This window comes from Camelus dromedarius, chromosome 3 (genome assembly GCF_036321535.1).
Source record: "Camelus dromedarius isolate mCamDro1 chromosome 3, mCamDro1.pat, whole genome shotgun sequence".
NCBI classification, from domain to species: Eukaryota; Metazoa; Chordata; class Mammalia; order Artiodactyla; family Camelidae; genus Camelus; species Camelus dromedarius.
In genome coordinates, this window is record NC_087438.1 from 114,715,532 (window position 1) to 114,729,306 (window position 13,775).

The 13,775-nt window shown below is 33.5% G+C and overlaps 1 protein-coding gene and 1 pseudogene across 1 annotated transcript in view; one reads left to right on the forward strand and one right to left on the reverse strand.

The window, feature by feature from the left end:
• The window catches only part of GARIN6 (golgi associated RAB2 interactor family member 6), a 108,157-nt gene that overhangs the window by 82,046 nt on the left and 12,336 nt on the right, over positions 1 to 13,775 (forward strand). The gene's annotated exons all lie outside the window — the stretch shown is intronic.
• Positions 12,025 to 13,038, reverse strand: LOC105093511 (olfactory receptor 5A2-like; annotated as a pseudogene).

Genomic DNA, 13,775 nt, shown 5'->3' on the forward strand with positions numbered 1-13,775 from the left:
ACTATGGTATTTTTCTTTCTCTCTCTGGCTTACTTCACTTAAAATGACATTCTCCAGGTCTATCCATGTTGCTGCAAATGGCATAATTTTATTACTTTTTATGGCTGAGTAGTATTCCATTGTATAAATATACCACCTCTTCTTTATCCAGCCATCTGTTGATGGACATTTAGGCTGTTTCCATGTCTTGGCTATTGTAAATAGTGCTGCTGTGAACATGGGGGTGCAGGTGTCACTTTGAATTAAGGTTCCCTGTGGATCTATGCCCAGGACAAATCAAATATTTCTAAATGTAAATTAATCTAGCCCCAATTTTTAAGGAATAATGTGATCTAGGATTAAACTTTAGTGAATAAAAATAAGTTTAAGTTGATGATTTAAATAATATAAACATGTCTTTCGAGTCATCAACTTTAAGTGTAACAATTTTATTGTGTCTAGTTTACTGAGAGTCAATAAGCTCGTGTTATCTGTGTTACAAAATTTGTCAAAAAATTGATTTGCTATGATAATATTTTCATATGCAATGAAATAGAGATGAATGAGGTAAACGTTTCGAGGTAAACGTTTCTATGTAAACTCTGTAAGAAAAATTATGTTTTATGATATGTCTACATAAAAATACTTTCTCTAGATTTTTGGTATTTGAAGCTTTAGAGTTCTGCTATATTAAGTAAAAATGGAAATTCATCGAATGTGTATTTTATAATAAAATACTGAAACATTCATTGCAAAGAAGTTTTGTTTACCTACTTTTGACCTCTTATTACAGAGAGACTAAATATGTTTGAGACTATTAGTAAATATATTTTGTGCTTTATTGAAAGACTGTAGCATGAAATGACATATTTCTATTTAAGAACAGAACCTGAGAAAAGAGTCTTATGCATGGTCAGGACGAGGATTAGACTGAATTCAATTAAATGAATTATTATTAATATTTAAAGGTGAAACGGTGCAAAACTAGAATTTGTTTTTTTCTGTTAAGAGGACAAATTTTTCTTTAAATATGAATCTGCTTTTGATAACAAATTATAAATTTTCTTTATTAGTAACTTTCTGCGTTTGCCTTTGAAACATTTTATTGTCACTTGGTTAAGTGAATGAGTAATGTTTCACAGTGACATATGATCCTACTTGGCCAAACATTAAAAACCCTTTGATATCTTTGTCAAACTTTCTCAAATCAAATTCTAAATGAAGTTCATTTGTCCTTTAGCTAATTTGGGGCTACGTCAGAGGGCCCCTGGATATCTCAAAGAGAGAGGTTAAACTAATTAGGCTTATTTGTTCTGTTAAATTACATGGGAAATATCATCAAATAAATACCATTAACCTTATTAAGTTATGTTCTATGGGTAAATATTCTTAATACAAAGTTTCCAAAAATTGTACGACATTTCTAAAATTCAAAATGCCCTGGTATGTTGTCAGTCATAATTCTAGTTATTATCTTAAAATGTTGTATGTCACAGAAGTAGCCAAATTTCATTGACAATTGCTTTATACTCAGGTCTTTAATCATATTTTTTAAAGTATTTTTGTCTTTTATAGACAGTTATTGTCTTATTCTGATGCTTTTACAAAAATGCATGGGGATAACTTGCTTTATGCTCCAAAACTAAATTAGATTCCATAGCAAAAGGCTTCCACTTTGCATAAAGGCTATTTCAGTAATGGCTCCCTTACGTAAGATTACTGAAGAAACAGTAATAAAGGCTCCTTTAACTATTTATGTTCCACACTCAGTTAAGTCTCTTCGAAACTCTCACCACACTCAGCACAATTCTGTTAAGCCGACTAACTTCTTACGAAGCGTTGCTGCTTTCTGTATTTAATATCACCTTGGTTTGACATAATAACCATAAGTTGCAACTTTGCTTCCAGAATCACAGGAAGAAAACAATCATGACTGCATTTTGTTAACAGATTATCTTCTTGCCCTCAGAAATGACTTACAAAAAGCCTCTATTGATAAGGCTGATATAATTGGATTTACACTGGGTCCTACTTCAGGGATGAGCAGGGATGTTACTGATCTGGATGTGCAATAATATCCACCATGGACATAGTTAAAATCTCTTAGTCACCAGAAACAAAGTCAGCACAACAAGGCAAATTAATTGCCTTCATCGAGCTTGCCAACTAGCTAAAGAACAGATAATATTTATACTGACGGTTGCTATGTCTCTGGAGTGGCTCACAACTTTGGAGTGCAATGAAAACAATGAGGTTTTTTAACCTATTCAGAAGATTCTATTAAAAATGGAAAACAGGTTGCAGCATTAGTCATTGTCACACAACTGCCAAAACAGTTAGCAATTATTAAAACATCAGGACATTCCAAACATGACACTGTGGACACTAAAGGAAATCAACTTGCTGATTCTACTTTTTATTGAAACATTAATAATCAAAAGAGGGGGAATGCTAAAATAAAATTTATATTTAAAAATCAGGATAAGAAAAGTTAGACATAAAATTCTCTCTTTGTGTTTAGGACTTCAGAACTCCTCAAAGATAAGATTTTATTTTATTTTTTCCTTTCTTCCAATGCTAACAGTGTAACTTCTTAAAAAGACAACATTCTTTCCCAGCTCTGAAGGGGTTCATGGCCTCTTGCTGCTCGGTTCGTTCACGTTTATTTGGACTATGTATTCTTGGTGAGCTTTATGTAAAGTATAAGCATGTCATTTTGATGTGTGATCCTTTGTCTTGAAAATGTCATGACTGGGTCTTTGAAGTCTGACAGGCAGGACATTTCTCAGAGCTTCCTGACAGTCTGCCTCCTAGGTTAAAATGCTTAGTTTGACTTGAATAAAGTTCCTTTTTTTTCTTCTTGATTGTTAGTTGAATTTTCATTGACACTACTTAGATACTACACTTCCTACACCTCAAACACCTTACTTTTACTTTTTTTTTTCATGATAACCTTGGTGCGGAAACTAACACCACTGAATCTTTGGATCAAAATGTTGAACTTGGCTATTCAGCCTTGCTCTAGTGAATGGAACTGGCTTAAACTTGTTGCTGCCCTTATACTACAATGTCTTCCTTTAGTTTTATCATTTTCCTTTCTCTGCACTGTCATTTTAATGTAATGACTTTTAAAAACATTGTATTTCTGAGCATTTTAAAAGGAGACCCCAGGAAAAAAATACATATGCAAAAACACTGCGTTTTCCTATTTGTTTTTCTTATATGACACTTTTATATCCATACATAAGCATTTAAAATTATTTTATTTACAATTTTAGTCTCTTCCAGTCTTGCACTCAAATACTTTCTGCTTTTGGTTTCTTTATCCCTCTAGTTCTTCTGGGTGTTGCTTGGTGTAATTTTTAATTCAATTGCTTTTTCTTTCAGCCACCTAAAATAACTAAGCCGATGAGTTATACTTTTCTCTCTTTTCTCAAATTATATCTAAGAATTGATACTTGTTACAAATTAAAATAGGTCACAATCCATTTAACTGTCATTAAAATTTTGCTACAGTCCCAGACCTTGTGCATCAGCTTCCTCCCTTGCCTTCCTTCACTTTAACCTAGACATGCATTTAAGTATAGAATCTGTACTGATGGCTCCCCATGTCACCGCAAGTGTAGGTCAGTCCTAGTTCTGTCCAGTGTTTCCCACCATCAGCGCTTCTGGTCTGAATTCTGCCCCTGTCACTCAAATCTCGTGTCCCCAGTGCTCCTTCCTCAGGCACACCTTGTCCTCGACACTTCCTGTGGCTGGAACACTCTTCTCCCAGATATCTGTTTCACTGTCTCTGCTTTCCAAACATCACTTCGCTTTTACATGCTAAATGGAGCAGAACTCAGTATGGATATGTAGCTTGGTCTGTGATCCATTGTAAAACTTGGTGACACAAAGGTTTAAACAAACTAACACACCATGAAATCAGTTCTCTTGTCTATAGGTGAATGATCGCACCATAGCATATATTTACATCTAGGATGATTTTTTGAGTTAGTTTGCATAGGATTAATATTCACTAAGTTATCTTTCATAAAGGATTTCTGGGATTTTAGAGTTCTGGCCAGGCAGACCTTAGTCATTTTTATAACTGGTACTGAGGGAAAAAAATCAACAATCACATTAACAACCTAAAGCTCTATACTGACAAATCATGTACTATATTTAACTACAAATACTGTATACTGTTTTGAAAGGTCTTTCATTTCCTTTAAATATATGCACATTAATACTGAGCTTTGAATTCATCACCTGATATCTTTTCTGTTCATTATTGAAGTAAATATCTTTTCTATTCGTTATTGCATTTCCTCAGCATGAGCTCAGACCTTCCTTCCAACCACCACCATAGTAATTCTGGTATACTTATTTTATACAAATGTTTATTTTTTCTTTCAACAAAATAATCCCAAATACCAGTATACAAAGAAAATTATTTAATTTAACCTATATTTTCAATGTCATGCGTATCATTATAACTTGATAACATTTCTTGAAAAAATATGTTTCACTGTGTAATGTAGGAAGTAGTCTAACAATACATCAAAATTCCACTATCGTCAACCTACTCTTATGATTAGAGACTTTATTTATTGTTCCTATGAATAAATGTCCAAATAATTTTTCATGCATAACATTTTTATTTGTATTCCTGTTAAGATTTAGGATTGCTGCATAAAAATATAATATTCAGGCTACTGAATGTGAGTACTTTTAATTGACTGTTACATATTAAAAGTGGAAACTCCCAGAATATCATCATGTCATGTGACACATTTCAGTTGAAAATGCCACAGGTATAAATGTGTCTGTCTCACTGCATTTTAACTAGATTCCAAAGTTACTATTTTGATTTTATTTTTACTTTTCATTCATGAAAATTGATGATGTATAGAACAACTACCACTGCTACTATTACTGAATTTTAATATATTTTTCCTTTTAATGTTTTGTGTGTATAATTTAATTTGAAAAATTTCTCTCCATGTTCTTTCCCATCTTTCTCTTTGAGAATTAGTTTATTTTCTTGTACTTTTGTAAGAAATCTTTGACTATTGACGATATACATTGCACATATTGTATTTGGTAAAATATTTTCCCTTATAATTTTCAAATGATTTTTATATAAGATGCACATTAAAAAATATATATATTAATTTTAAGAGCCCAAAACTGTTTTAACATTTCTCCTTTATATTTTCATTTATATCAGCATTTTAATATTGCTTCTTTATATTATTAATTATCTGCCCCCAGTCAGTTTTTGGAAGTTATTTGTAGCTCTGTGATTGGAAATCTGTAGAAATATTTCAAATCCCCTTTACAGACAAATAAGTAGAAATTTAGAAATTATTCAAATAGTTTTTTTTTTTTTTACTTTTTGTCTAGAAATGTAGTTAACAATTTAGAACATGTATTCCAGAATAAGTTTTTATGCATTGTTCAACAGCAATGCATCCTATTAGATTTGTATGTATATTTCTTATCCCAATTTTGAGAGGTTTTGGACCAGTATAACTTGAAAAAAACCTTCCTGCCCCTTTTTAACTCTCTTCTCTTTTTGGGACATACAAAGTGCATATATTGGTTCACTAGATGATAAATCATATGCCTTACAGACTTTAATTTTTGTTATTTTTTCTTCTTTTATACTATTTAATAATTTTAAATGGTCTGTCTGCAAGTTCTCTGATTTTTTCTCCTTCCCGTTAGAGTCTGCTGTTGAACTCCACTAGTGAATTTTTCAATTTTTGTATTTTTCAATTCTAGACTTTCTTTTTTAATTTATATTTTCCCTCTTGAATTAATTTTGTATTCATGATTTGTTGCTATCTAATTGACATAACATTGTATTAATGTAGGTGTACCAAATAATAATTTTATACTTTTGTATATTAAAATGATTGCTACATATTTAGTTAACATACATCAGCTCATATAGTTACAAATATTTTTTCTTTTAATGAGAAGTCTTAAGATTTACTGTCCTAGAGACTTTCAAATATAGAATACTATATTGTTAACAGTAGTCACACAGCGTTGTACATTCTATCTCAAAACTCATTTAGCTTATAACTGTAAGTTTGTACCCCTTGACTGCCTTCACCCATTTTGTAAACACCTTACTCTCTCTTCTGGCAACCACTAATCTGTTTTTCGTGTCTGTAAATTTGGCTGAGATTTTACATGCAAGTGGTATATACAGCATTTGTCTTTCTCTGGTTGACTTGTTTTATTTATCATAATGTCCTCATATGTCACCCATGTTCCATAATTGACAAAATTTCCTTCTTTTATGGCTGAATAATATTATATATAATATTATATGTATATATAACATTCTCTTTATCCATTTATCCATTGGAAGACACATAGGCTACTGGTTGTTTCCATGCTTTGGCAATTGTAAATAATGCTGCAAAAAAATATGGTAGTGCATCTGAGATGGAGATCTTGTTTTCTTCAGATAGTATGTGAAATTGCTAGATTGTATAGTAGTTCTATTTTTTATTTTTTTGAGAAATCTTCATCCCACTTTCTAGAGTGGCCGCACCAATTTATATTCCTACTATCAATGTCCCAGAGTTCCTTTTTTTCCACATCCTTGTGGACACTTTTAATCTCTTGTCTTTCTGACGACAGACATTCTAATGGATGTGAAATGATACGCCAATGTGGTTTTGACTTTCATTTTCCAGTTGATTATTGATGTCGAACCTCTTCTCATGTACCCATTGGACATTTGTATGTTTTCTTTAGAAACATATTTATTTAACCCCAGTGCTTATTTTCAATAAGATTTATTAATTGTTTCTTTTTTTGTTTGTTTGTTTTTAATGAGTTGTGTGAATTCTTAACATATTTTTGGTATTAACTCCTTATTAGATATATCATTTGCAAATATTGTCTCTCATTTTGTAGGTTGTCCTTTTATTTTGTGGATGGTTCCTTTTCCTGGGAAAAGCTTTGTAGTTGGCTACAGTCTACCATATTTATTTTTGGTTTTATTGCTATTGCACTTGGTGTCAGATCCAAAAAATCTTCACCAAGTCTAATGTCAAGAAACTGATGCCTTCTTGTTGCTTTATGGTTTCAGGCCTTATGTTTAAGTCTTTGATCCATTTAAAGTTAATATGTGTGTAAGGTGAATTTTTGCATGTGGTTGTCCAATTTTTCCAAAACCATTTATTGAATAGACCATTCCTTCCTCATTGTATAATATTGGGGCTCTTTCTTATGAATAAATTTTCCATATAAGTTCTGAGCTATTTATATTGATCCCTCAAATTTCCTAAACATATCACTTGTCTTTTAAGGAGATATTCACTTAATTGTCACTTAGGGAAACATATCACAAGGTATGAAGGCTAGAAAGAATGTCTAATATTAGGGGAATTTTAAAAATATAAAATATCCTATGCACATAGAATAATAAATAAAAAGCCTTCTGAATCTTGACATCAACCATACTTCAAGATAGTTAATTATAAATTGAAAAGAAGCCACAATACATTGTACATATTATAGTTGATTTTTGTATAGAAAATATTGTAAATTTCCATTTACTTAATATGCCCCTGTCTCAATCCACCTACAAAGGATATCCAGAAAATGCTAAGTAAGCACTGAATTTGTATACAAGAAATTGTTCATCTATATAAGCAAAGAAAAATGCAGCAGATAGAAAAAAACTGAAGTCTTGTAGTTTCTAAATGTTTACCTTTTATAGTTTTGGACTTTAAGACCCATAAGTCATTCTTAGAAGAAGAATAAAATTACATGAATTCAACGTCATGATCTTATAATCATATAAATTAAGTTGTAACTGAGCAAAGTTTGAGTGAAAGGTGCCTGGTGTTTGGGAGAAGGTGACTTACAGAGCCTTGAATATTTCCAGTGAGTTCAGTGATGGACTTTACCCTAGGAAAGTGGTGTCTTAGGGGAGATCCTGAAGAAAAAGCAGCATGATTGCTGCGAGAGGGAGAGTCCAGTTGAGTGAGTAAAACGTGCCACACATGTGGGGGAAAGTGCACGGCGAGTACATGGTGATGTGGTGATAAGACGGTCTAGTAATGCTTTGACAAGAGAAGGAACAAGAAGATAAGAGAGTGCCAATCCATACAATGTTTCTAGCTCAGAATGAGTGATTTATTTTATATTCTTAAATCAGGATGAATAGACTAATCTATTGTAGGAAGGAAAGAAACATGTTGTGTTGGACAGTGTAAAATGTCCACTCTGATTGTGGCGTGTGGGCATCATTGGATGTTATCTCAAGGGAAGGGGCTCAGATCTTTGAAGGGCATCACTGTGGTATCTAAAAATGGACATGTGCAGCTTACATTCTGATATTGTCTAAAGAGACGAAAATATGTTGATGCATTTGAAAGAATTTGGTAGCAAAAAAACGAGAATTTTGATGGATTGACTGTGAATTGTGATGGATTAGGGGATGGCAGGGAAAGTTCTAAGGTGCCAGACTCCCCAGCTTACATAATGAAGAGTCACTGTACAATACAGTTCTTTTTCTCTCTTGAGTTTGGTTGAAATAATATTGACTTCAGTTTTCTACATTTAAAGGTCCATACTTCAAGCCTCTTTTCTCAAGGAAATAATGAGATAGCAAGTAGGTATTTTACATAGAATTCAGTACATAGTATTTTAAAGGAACACGTAAACACAAACTTAATATTCAAAATATAAATGGTAACATTTATCTTAGCAAATTTACACCACACAGAAGAAGGTTCAAGCAAACAAATAAGATGTTTACAAATACTTTTCTAAGTTAGGAAGTTGCTTAAATACTTATAAAAATTATCTTTATATATATTGTCATTTTGGTTCATCAAATTACATGTATAAGTGTATTGTCAAGATTTAGAGAACAAATTGTAAGTAAATGCTGTTCTCTTCATGAAAATATCTCCTATCTCTTTTACATTCTGTGAAATTTTATCAAATACTCTTCGAGTTTTATAATCAAAATAAAATGAAATATTATTTTACTTCCATTTCAACTTTTCTCGTGGGTTATCTAAAAGTTGCTCATATTTCCCTTTTGCTTTATACCGTTACACTGTTTTATAAAGATCACCAGCATCATAAATTCTTATTATATGATAATCAGCTTTAATACAAAATTGCCAAGAGGAAAAGTGATACATAGTATCAAGTTTGCTCTTTTCCAATGAAACCAACTTTATTGCTGTTTTTGAAAGTAAGCACAAAGTGTTTATGAAAGTGTAAAAATGGGATGAAGATGAATAAATGGAATAGGTAACCTTTTATATATATCTTTCAATTGTATTTGCAGTAACAGTTTTTCCCTTTATGAATAACGCAAACCACCCACAGCTCCTGGCTTGTCCTAGCCACAAAAATAAATAAATAAATAAATAAATAAATAAATAAATAAATAAATAAATAAATAAATAAATAAACAAATAAACAAATAAATACATTTTAAAAAGTCAGTTAGTGTTTTGGGATAAGTGGTGTGATGAATCAAGGAAGATTTAGATATACATTCTGTGCCAAGAAATTGGATTTGGAAAGATTACTGCCATTAATAGAATAAGAGAATCTGTCTTCAGTTGTGAGGGTTTAAGAACATGCCACCCCAAAATATGTTGCTGTGGCGTAAGTGACTATTTTGAGCAGAAAGCACTTGAGAAACAGCAGATGTAGGAAGGGCTCCATGATTTCCCTTTTCTACATAAAAGCAGGTCATAATACTTCCTACTGGAAGGTGCCCACCATGACCCAGGAGGAGAATGTCATTCTTATCACTGAAGGCTGATCATTGACACCAAAATGAATCTGTGAAAAAAAAAAATCTACTAAAATAACTTTTACTGTCCTTTAGTTTCTCCATTTATTTCTTGCTCTCCTATAATTTAGTGTCCCTAGCCCAAACATCTTTGTCTTGTCACATCCCCACAATTTATCATCATTTGTTACAAAGTTATATCAACTTTTGGACCCAATAAGTTCTTCTAGTTTCTGTTTACTTAAATAAAAATGAACAACATAAGAGTTGTCAATTGAAGTTTTATTCAAGGTCTTATTAAGGGCTGTAGCTTGGGACATAGCCTCTCAGCAGCTCTGAGAAATCTCCTCTGAAGAGATGGGGAGAAGCCAGTATGTACGATTTTTATTTCCCCAGGGGATACATGCAGTTAGGCATATATCTTGGGGAAAAAATGTGACTCACAAGGAATAGATACCTCAGTTAATTATTTTGCTGTTTTTCTATGTATGGGATAATGCAAGAATCTGGGTTTATTAAAATTCTTCATAAGATTAAACAGCTAACTAAGAGCCTGTTTTTTCCAAAACACAAAGTTCCTCATCCTGCTTTTCATCCTGAATCCCTCTCAGGGTGCAGTGTCTTCAGCAAACACAGTAGCTAACAACTTAATCCTTGTAGAACTGCACGATGAGCAACATGCTTTCTTTTACATTTGTTTTCATTTGAGGACATCTATCTGCAAGTAAAAAAATGAAACAAAAATGTATATGCTTTTATCCTGTGAATCTACCTTCTGTTAGTTTAACACTTAGGCTTAACCACAGATCTTAAGAGGGTGGAATGACTTTTTTCCTCCCTTGCAGAATAATATACAGAAATACCTGTGTGAAGATACAGAATGTTTCCCTATTATTGTGAGAGTTTGTATATTGCTTTTCAGATGAAAAAAGAAATGTTAAAAAGAAATGTGATGTACATTTTTCATTTACACGAACAGGTAATTTTGGTCTCCGTGACAACGCACTGGGTTTAAAAAGAAAAATTAATTAGGCATTCAGGAAAAATTTTTAAAAAAAAAAACTATGGTTTTAATATATACAGAAAACGGTATGCCAAAATTGAAACTAAGAAAAATGTCAAGCATTGGCATGTGCAAGAAACTGTTGATACTACTGTCATTAAAAAAAAGACTTTTAAAAATCTTGGTTGCCTAAAATAGAGTTTCTAGTGATTTAATCTGAATTATCAGTCAACTATGGCATAATCTCATTTAATAGGCTGAGGTTAGATTTGCATTTTCAGCAAGCTCTCAGATTATTCCAGTTTCTAGTCCACTGACCACACTCTGGAGAGCAAGACTTTCAGAGGCAATCAGGTAGACAACACCATCTTAAAAAGCTTTGATAGAATTTATTTCTTCTAACAATCTTGTCATCTCTTGGTTACTAAAAGGTGCTGAAATAATTAAAAATTACAAAGCTTCTTCATTAACATAGAAAGGTGGCCATAATAATAGAAAACCTATTTTCTACCACTTTTTTTCTCCCCCTCCAGCTGAATTGTATAAGTTTATGCTCAAATTATTGTCTGCTTGAATATTCTGTAAGAATATAAGATTTTTTTTCACCATGTGAGATGTTCCATTCTTGTGTAGTCTGGTTCTAAGTTTTTTTTTTTTTCCCTTCTCCTTATTAACCTTGTTACCTCTGCCAATATTTTGAAATTTTGTAATATTATTTAGAAAAACTTTAATTAGCTAATATCTTCCTGATATTTTTCTAATGAAATTCTCCAATTATGTGTATATTTGTAATTAAATCAACACCCATGCTTAATAACGTTGCCTGGCTCACCCTATGTACTTTAAGTATGTATTACATTATTTTGCAGTACAAAGCAATACATTTATAACAGTCTGTCTACTAGATGTAGTAACACCGCTTTATATAACAGAAAAAAACTGTTGGCTGATGGTTACGATTAAGGGGTAAATTATAAAAAATGTGAAGTGAACTGTTGGTTTGGGACAAAAATCAGTCCATTTTCCCATTGTAAATGCCTTGTGGGTAGGACATTTGTGTCGTTTATCTCTTTATCACTATGATACTGCACTGAGTCTTTCTTGAACACAGTAGTTACAGAGTACCTATTTCAGTAGAATTCAAACCAAAATGTGAAGTGCAGAGATGTTCATATTGGGTGGTATCCATTCAATACTAACATTTTCAACACTTACCATTTGCAAATGTGGTTTGAGAATCCATTCTGAACTGCTTATTTTAGTTAATCTCTCAAATCTCCTGCGTACTTTTGGCCAAGAGCAATGTCTTTCTTGTTAGAACTTTTCTGAAAGCTTTCTTCACATCTTTATTTCTTAGGGTGTATACCAGAGGGTTTACCAATGGGGTGACCACACAGTAGATCACCGAGACTGCTTTACCCGTGGTGAAGTTGTACTTGGCAGGAGGGCGAACATAGGCAAAGATAATGGTGCCATAGTAGATGGTGACCACGGTGACGTGGGACGCGCAGGTGGAGAAAGTTTTCTTCCGTGCTTCCCGGGAGGACAGCCTGATGATTGTGACCACGATGTGCCCATAGGAGGACATGGTGAGAAGAAAAGAACTTAGAATCACAACAGAACTACACGTATAGCCCCAAGGCCTCCACCAAGAATGTATCTGAGCAAGAGAGTTTGAAAATTGGGTCTGAGTCACAGAAGAAATGATTGATCTTCTGGGGTCCACAAAAGTCTAGGTAAGAGATGAGTATGGTAGGTAGGAGGGGGGCAACGAAGCCCCCAATCCAAGATCCAGCTGCAAACCGCAGGCACACGGGAAGACTCATGAGGAATGAGGACCTCAGAGGGCTGCAGATGGCCAGGTACCGGTCATAGGCCATCACAGCCAGCAGGATGCACTCCGTAGCTCCCATAGAGAAAAAGAAGTCATATTGGGCCACACAACCAGAAACAGAGATGGTGACAACCTGCGAGACACAGGTGGCCAGCAACTTAGGCACTGTGGCTGTGGTGTACTAGATCTCTAGGAAGGACAGATTTCCTAAGAAAATGTGCATGGGTGTTTGGAGAGTGGAGTCCATCAGAACGATGAAAATGATGACGGTGTTTCCCATGAGGGAGAGCAGATATACAGTGAGAAACATCACAAATAACACAAGCCGCAGATACAGCACGCCAGAAAACCCCAGGAAGATGAACTCTGTCACTCTCGTTTGGTCTGCTATATTCATATCTCATCCTCATTGTCTGGAATGAGTTAACAAAGCCTAGAATTTGGCAGAGGAGCAAGAGACGAATATTTCATACATATTGATTTTATGATAATAACGGACACAAGAATAATAAAAAGTCAATGTCTGCCAAACAACATAATTGGCATCTTTATAAATATTTTATATGATTTAGTTCATTTGAGTTATAAAAAAAATTACAAAGGTAAATAATTTAATAATCCACTTTGCAAACGGAGAAGCTAAATATTTTTCCGAGTCAAATCAGTTTAAATGGTGGGGCATATATTGTACCCAGGTAGGTTGTCTTAAAAGACCACAGTCCAGACAATACATAAAATCTGACTATTGAAAGGACACGCCATTGTCCTATCACTGAGGATTTCACATCTTGGACGTTAGAGGATGGTGAAGATATAAACCATATGCACATCAGAGGCCAGAGGATGCGGGTGGGCACTCTCAGAATGGAGCTCCTGGACCACACTAGTCGCCTTATGAAGGCAAAGAATTGTCTACAGTTTTAACTTTATGAACCCTGCTGTACCCCATAACTTAGAACTTGGTGGGAAATTGGTAGATGAACAAAATGTATCTCCAGAAAGCAAACAAAAAGTGTGAATTCAACACCCAAGGAAAAGTTTTCTTTCATAAATATTCCTCCACCTGTTGTAATCTCGGCTCGCTTGTTTTCAGAATCATTGCATCCATTTCTCCTGCATTGTTTAAGAACAATCCAGCAAATAATATTGAAGTCATAAATCCAGGTGTCTTTCAATAGACACAGCTT